The 7,938-nt window shown below is 46.8% G+C and overlaps 1 long non-coding RNA gene across 1 annotated transcript; it reads right to left on the reverse strand.

The window, feature by feature from the left end:
* Nucleotides 1–3,287: 3,287 nt before the first annotated feature.
* On the reverse strand, nt 3,288–7,644 carry LOC128845657 (uncharacterized). Its single transcript, XR_008446697.1, has 3 exons — nt 7,539–7,644; nt 3,720–3,749; nt 3,288–3,486 (listed from the first exon to the last, which is right to left on the reverse strand). It is a non-coding gene; the product is annotated as an uncharacterized LOC128845657 (long non-coding RNA).
* Nucleotides 7,645–7,938: the final 294 nt, after the last annotated feature.

The following is a 7,938-nucleotide window of genomic DNA, read 5'->3' on the forward strand; positions in this document are numbered from 1 at the left end:
GTGGACAAAAGTTCTGTCCTGTGCATAGGCCGCCCAGGGGCCGCTGTTGATCTCCGATTTGCTTCAGCTTTCAGGAGGGTTTTAAGTCCTGTGGTCTTTTGGGGGCATTTCTTTCAGGGACCGTTGTCCCCCATGCTCTTTGTACCAGTCCAAACCGGCCTTCCATGGCTTCCTCAGCTTTCCCAAAACACTTCCGGGATGCGAAACTGTTGCTTTCCCCCTCGCTGGCCTTCACCGTCTCACTAGCTTTTTTGCAATCCCCTGCAGTCTTGTTCAGTTTACTGCTCTGTTCTCACAGCTGGTCGGGGTTGGAATCCAGGCCCCCATCTTTCTTGGCAGGCAGCCGAGATTCGGTTGTGTGCCTTGGCCTTGGGCATCTGGAGTCAGCTTCTTATTTTCGGACCTAGCTGGAGCATCGAGTTAACCCATTCCCTTCTCCCTTCCTCCCCCTTCGGCCTCTTGCAAGCTGCAAAGGAATCTGTCACTCCACACTTACAACTTCAACCCCTCCCAAAATCCTTTCCCATGCATATGCATATATCGGCGTTAGCAATATACCATGCTGGTGCTTACCCGGGGGACCCCGGCGGGGGGCAATTTTACTGTGACTGTGACAAGGCGGCCACATGGATTCTAAAGTATGTGATCTCCTCTGGTCTGCCTTAGCACTCCTATAATGGACAGTGAAGGCCCATCATCACAGCTTCTTCTAGATAGCTCAGACACTCAGGGAGAGTTAAATGGCTAACCGGAGTGGGACCAGAGACAACGTGACTCTTGCTCTGCTGTGATCTTGGAGCTGTCACAGCCAGTTCTCTGCCAGACAAGCATTCAGAATGTGGGACCAGCCTGGTAACAAGATTTGCATTAAGGATGTTGTTGAAAGCCTGACAAGCACAACTTCACTGCCCCATAAAGAATTTATTTTTGTGGGAATTTTCAACTGTGTGTTAACTCTGCCAGGCTAACTTTTTGAAAGGAAACGTCATCTGCCCAGAAACGCCAGAGTGAAGTTGGATGAGTTTCTGGGAGTCAGGTTTGTGGAAGTGACTGACGATCAACGCCCAAGCGAATGCTTTCCTTCAGTCACCCACGAGATGCTGACGGTTTTGCCTGCTACTCATGTGGCTGGTACCGTGTGCAACTAACTCAGCTCAATAAGAGACAGATCCCAAGCCCATTGAAGTCAGCGGGAGCCTTACAGCAGGTTTTGAATGAGGCCCTAAAGCATTCAGTTTTCCTCACTGCAGTGTCTTGCTTGTTTGATCTTGATTTATACTTAGTGGGGTCCCAGAAATGCATTCTCCTTGACAGGGTGTGACTGACAGCAGCAACAGCTGCTACGACAAGCAAGGCTCCGACACACCAGTGACTAAGGCAAGGGTAGAGACTAAGACTCATTAAAGCACTCCGGCACCGCTTTGTGTTTCTCATGAGGACTTCTGGGTTCTCCTGTGCTGTGTTCAGCACAGCGTTGCTTTCCTTTATCCATCAGTCATTTGCTCCTTCCCACACTTTTTGTAGACCATCCCTTCCCACACTGTGGCTGATTTGTACAGTATGCATGGCGGATTCTGCACTCCTTAAGCCTTTCAGACTAACCGCGTAATGTCTGTGGGGATCCTGAGAAGGGATATTGGCTTGGAAGACACCATGAAGCACTTTAGGAGATGTGTGCCCTCCCCATGGCAGAAATCCCTCCCAGCAGAGGGGTCACTGTAGCACATAGCAACCATATCCCTCACTCTGCCAGGGAGCCTAAGAACATTTTGTTCATCTGTCCAATGCTGAAAAATGGCCCTTTGGTTTATAGGCCTGGGCCATCAGGCACAACAAACTTTCCATTGTTAATATTGTGTGTTAGACTAATGCCCGGAGGCGTGAACGGAGATGATGACCCCGTTGTGCTAGGCACTGTACAAACCCATAATGAGATACAGCCCCTGTTCCAAGAATTTGCAGTCTGAATATACCAAGGGCGGGGGTAAGGAAGTGTTGTTATCCCCATTATGCAGCTGGAGAACAGAAGCGCCAAGACTTTAAATTGACTTCCTCAAGGTTGCACAAGAAGCTGGGAATGAGTTTCCTGAGTTCCAGTCCAATGCCTTAACCCCAAGCTCATCCTTCCTTATACTTACAGGCGCTGACTTTCTTCTTTCTGGGTGGGTGCTCCACTCCCGCTCCACCCCAAGGCCCTGCCCTTGCTCCACCCCCACGCCTGAGGCCACGCCTCCACCCTGCCTCTTTCCACCCCTGCTCTGCCTCCTCCTCTGAGCACGCCCCACCTTCGCTCTACCTCTTCCCGCCCCCGCCCCTGCCACTGAACCGATCGGCAGCTGATCGGCAGGTGGCTGGTGGGTGCTGAGCACCCACTAATTTTTTTTCCGTGAGTGCTCCAGCCCATCTCTAACTTGCACCTGCCATCCTTCCCCCAAGAAAAATTCCCATTCAACTTGGGACATAATTTCCAGTCCTTTTGCTCAGTGAGAGGTCAGAAACCTTGATCTCACTCATTGAAAGCAGAGTGTTCAAATTGCTGATTAATGATGTGCTGTACTATAAATCCCTGCTTTTAGTGTCCAACATGCACAGTATAATGTGCCTTCTCCTTTGAGGTGGACTTCCAATTGCGTTATTACAGCACCAGTCACACCACCAAATGGCCAACTTAGATGAAACAAAATTAGAGCTAATTTACCACTCCTACCTATGTAATTTAATCAAATCTATTATCTGATTTTTACAGGGCCTGTCACCGTTATATTTAAGTGCTGTACTTATCCGATGAGATAACAATCACAATTCCCTCATTTAGCCTTGTCTCTCCAATGTTCCAGCATACAGCTGCACACACACATTTTCGTTATCAAAGCATCAGTGAAGCAAGGCCTTAGAAGAACCACAGGTTTGACAACATAGGTTATACAATATTGAATAAGGCCCAAGTCCAGAGACAAATTTCCTGTGATTGGAGAAAGAATCTGCATACGAGGAGCCAGATTCTAGTACCCTTGCTTACAATTAGTCCCTACTGAAATGATTTGAGCACTCATGGAGGATGGTACTTCTCACCATGAGCAAGGTATCAGAATCTGATGCACTGATTGTGACTATAATGCTGGAAGCCAAGAACCTGTTCAATCATTATTTTACAACTGAGTCAGCTTTTATCTTTCAAGAGCAATATTTTTACAGAGATTTCATGAAAACAGTAGACACTTTTAAAAAAATCACTTCTCCCCTCTCCCATCCCCCTCTTCCCCCCCCCCCAAAAAAGTCTTGTCTGGGCAGAGATGAAGTACTATTTCATTTCCATGAGTGCAAAATTGTTGTAGGACATATAATGCATTTCAGGCAATCAGAACCGAGAAAAGAATAGAAATTATAATGTATACATGCAATATTCCGTGGCTAGAACAAAAGCAATATTTTACAAAGTGGAATCATCTGCTCTAAGTAATTGCAATCAGCTGCTTCCATTTTTACCTTAAAAAGAAGAACAGGAGTACTTGTGGCACCTTAGAGACTAACAAATTTATTAGAGCATAAGCTTTCGTGGACTACAGCCCACTTCTTCGGATGCAAGGAAGTGGGCTGTAGTCCACGAAAGCTTATGCTCTAATAAATTTGTTAGTCTCTAAGGTGCCACAAGTACTCCTGTTCTTCTTTTTGCGGATACAGACTAACACGGCTGTTACTCTGAAACTTGTCATTTTTACCTTGTGTTTCTTGAGAGTAAGACATGGGCACTGTAGGAGAGAGAAAAAATATTCAGAATTTGAATTTAAGCAGTATTATATTTAAATTGTACTCACTTGGCTTGGTAGTGTGGTAAATAAACATCCTACTCTCCAAGCTGCCCGGACCCATTATGTGAGAGAAAATAATCTATTTAAGTATTAATAGAAAGAGCAGCAATGAACCATTTGTCAGACTTTCAAACTGTGATACCCTCTCAGGGCCAGATTTTCAGATGCTCTGAGCACATTGGGAGCGGAGCTCTTTTGAAAATCTGGCCCCGTCTGCAGGAGTCACTTGAAAAATATGGTCCTGAGCTCTTTGGAAAGTCAGGTCCTCAAAGTGGGCAAGCTATGAACACTAACAGAAGTATTCTGAATAGTAAGAGAAGATGCCTTCTGTTTGCCAGAAGCTGGGAATGGGCGACAGGGGATGGATCACTTGATGATTACCTATTCTGTTCATTCCCTCTGGGGCACCTGGCACTGGCCACTGATGGAAGACAGGATACTGGGTTAGATGGACCTTTGGTCTGACCCAGTATAGCCATTCTTATGTTCTTATGGCTAAGAGAAGTGACTCTCAAATAAAGGAGTGCAAAAACCCCAACACCATTCTATTGAGCTGGCTAGGAATTCAGGGGTTTCCCAGCGCAGATCCTAGTCAAATACTCAGAACTGCTAGTAAAACCAACTGCCTTTATTGTCATTGTACTTCTATTCTTCAAGTATAAATTATGTAGGGCAGGGACTTTTCATTTGTAGTGTCCAACACAGTAGGGATGGGGCATCTAGGTGCTTCATAATAAATAATAGTAATCAAAAGAAATGTAAGCTAGACACAGGCAGGGCACCTATTTGTAACCCCCTTTGGAGTTTGCCAGCTCCTGGAATGCTGGACTGAACCTCTAGGGGTCCTACTACCGTATGAACTACCAGAACAAATGATACTGTTTCTCAGCCTGCAGGGCCAGAAAGGACTGGAAACTTCTGCTGAGACCAATAGGGAGGCTTCTGATGGAGTGATGAATACAGGTGGTTTGCTGGGTCAGTTCTGAATCAGGACTGGTCAGTCCCTCAAGGGGAAGGGGACAGCCTGACTTTGAGACAAAGGGACTAATTTTAGTTCCAGTTTGAGTTTGGAGCTGACAGAGAAGCAGAACAGCCTCCATCACTCATTAACTTCCACTGCCCACAAAGGGGATCTTTGAACTGCTGTGGGATCGAGTGTGTGGTTAGGGCGTTCCACCCCTGCAGCATCCAGGGAGGTAGAGAACCAACCCTGTGCCAGCTACTTAGAGCCAGCCTAGACCTCCACAGGACTCCAGACCAGGGAGCCAGGAAAGGACCCTGCCCCGCTTGGGGGTGAAAACACAATAAGAGGGCCCCATTTGTTCTCGTTTGCAGCGCTGCTATACCCATCTCCAGACTCACCACGTACAATCCATTTGCCTGGGACGATGCCAGGGAGGGAGTTGGGGGTGGTGGTGGTACAGTTGTGAATGATGGGAGGTGGGGAATTTGTTGTAGTATTCATGTTTAACATTTATTAGTTCAACTTAACCCTGTCCTTCCCTAGAGCCTCCATTTCCTTTCCCCAGTAAAGTCCGCCTTGGTTACATTGTCATGTTTGGGCACGGCATTTCGTTTGTTAGGGTTTGTATTATTGTATTTTGTTTCTTGTGTACTGGGGGTCCTGTCTGTTTGCTGGATCAGGAAGAAGGCCCTGAGCCAGTTTAAAACCAGGCTATTTATCCAAAAACTCTCTCTTTGTTTCTTGGTCCCTGGTGAATCCAATGAGTAGCTGTAAAAAGGTAGCAACCTATACTCCACCCTAGCAGAACCTTTTCTCCCTGTCAGCCATTTTGATAACTCTTCCTCTCTCTCCTCATTAAGAGTAGTAGTATTAGTTATGTTCCCAAGGGACAGCACCCCTTCTGTCACTGGCACAGAGTGGAGTCTCCTTGAATGGAGGCACCAGGCCCTGCAACAAAAAACCCAGGACCCAACCCATATGAGGTGAGGACTAGGAGGGGGGAGAAGCCACTCCGGTTAGCAAGTACCAGAGAGGAGACTTGAGCCATGCCTTGTGGGAGGGTCCACACATTGTTACGGCACCATCTCTTCTAAGGTATTTATATGGCCCCAATTACCATAGTATCTGAGCACTTCACAATCTACATTTTACCGCACAACACCCCTGTGAGGTATTACATCCCCATTGTACAGACAATTGAGGCACTAAGTGACTTGCCCAAGACAGCACAGAAAGTCTGTGGCAAAGCATGGAGCTGAATCCATGTTTTCCAAGTCCTAGGCTAGCACTCTAACCACTGAGCAACCCTTCCTCTCAGATCCAGCTGCGCTCTAATAGTGGGAACTGTACAGCGGTCCAGAGTGAAAACCTGACCCTGCACGGTGCAGAGGAGTTCCTAGCATGTCACGTCAAAGATTTCAATACAGCACAGCGACTTTTCAAGCAGCCCTAGAGGCATTTCTCACAGCTGGCTCGCACCTTTTCAGTTCATGAGACTTGGATCACTTAGGGCCAGCTGAAGGGGAATAATCTGATGTTTAATTATGAAGATGAAAGCATTGCTGTAAAGAGCATGGGGTGCCCAGTAACGTGCTGAACATTGACGGCTGCCATTTCTTTGTGGGTTATTTTTAGAGGTTCTCTCTTCCTAATTTCCAGTGGACAAAAATAACTGAGGAAGTGAGCTGAGTGAAGGGGGTTGACCGAGAAAGAGGAAGAGTTATCAAAATGGCTGACAGGGAGAAAAGGTTCTGCTAGGGTGGAGTATAGGTTGCTACCTTTTTACAGCTACTCATTGGATTCACCAGGGACCAAGAAACGAAGAGAGAGTTTTTGTATAAATAGCCTGGTTTTAAACGGGCTCAGGGCCTTCTTCCTGATCCAGCAAACAGACAGGACCCCAATCCATGGAGGGCCCCAATCCTTAGGGAAGGTTTGGGCCTGCTGAGGTCCCATAAGACTGCGGGCTTGTTCTGAGCTGAAGCTATCATGACCTTGTACCCACAAGGCATCCCCTTTGGTGGGGTATTGAACACTTGATCCTGCCAGATTCCATGTTAGGGCTGGGGTGAGCTCTGGTAAGCGTATTAGCACGAGTGTAGGTCCTTTTATTGTTTTTAATGTTTTTCTGTCATGCTTTTTACCTTAAGAGTAAAGTAGGTTTGCATAGGAAGTGCTGTGTGGGACCTTATAGCTGGAGCTGTCTCTGAAAAGCAAGCAAGCAGGTGTCCTTGGGCAACCTGTCTATGCTGGAAAATACCCAGTGAAGGCAAGGAGCTGTGCCGCCTGGAAATACTGTCAGAAGGCTGAGAGATGCAGGTCTCCACCCAGAAAGGCAACAGCGGGGAGCTGGAGGGCAGGCTGGGTGCCCTTGGTGGGCCATGGAGGAGAAATACAGGTGCAGCTGCCCTGAACTGCGACAGTAAGGCTTTGCAAGATCAGGGATTTATGTAGGATGAATATAATATATCAAGAGCTAAAACCCCTGCTTTTGCCAGAAGTACCAGGGGATCTTTTAATTGATCACAAGCACTTAGGACTGCTGGCTGACATCTTAGTCATGCATCCAGAATGACCAATACAGAAAGAGCAATAGGCTGTTGGAGTCTCACCCCCCAGTAAAAAACAAAAGAAAAAACAAAGACTCATGCAATTACTGATGCCAAACCGAAAGCTTTCCCCTGTGATCCCTGCTTTAAAAATGAGAATGAATAGACTCCTCAATATGGCACCAGTCCTCCAAAACATATTCAAGTAGTTCTTACTTTTACAAGTAGAGGTAGATCAGTCCTTCCTTCGTGGGTCTCTTAGAGTTTGCAGGACCAGGTTTCCTCTCTAACAGGTCTCTAGGGGGATGCTGTTAATGTCCCAGCTACACTACAAAAGAGAATCATGTTGTTACAGGGTCCCTTCTGGACAGAATGGAAACTGTAATGCATACAGGACCTGTAGAAATGTAGCTGACTTGAAAGCCAGGGGAAATGCAGAGGAAGCAGAAACAGGAAAAAAGATTCTGGACTGAATTCTCAGCTGGTGCAAAGTGGTGTCATCCTCCAGAAGTCAATAGAGCAATTTTGATTTATACCCGCTGAGAATCTGGCCCTCTGTGTCTAGCAAGGGAATCAATTTCTGGCAGCCTGCAGCATAGCTCCGGAGTAACAAGCA

The sequence above is a fragment of the Malaclemys terrapin genome, chromosome 11 (assembly GCF_027887155.1).
Source record: "Malaclemys terrapin pileata isolate rMalTer1 chromosome 11, rMalTer1.hap1, whole genome shotgun sequence".
Lineage (NCBI taxonomy): Eukaryota > Metazoa > Chordata > Testudines > Emydidae > Malaclemys > Malaclemys terrapin.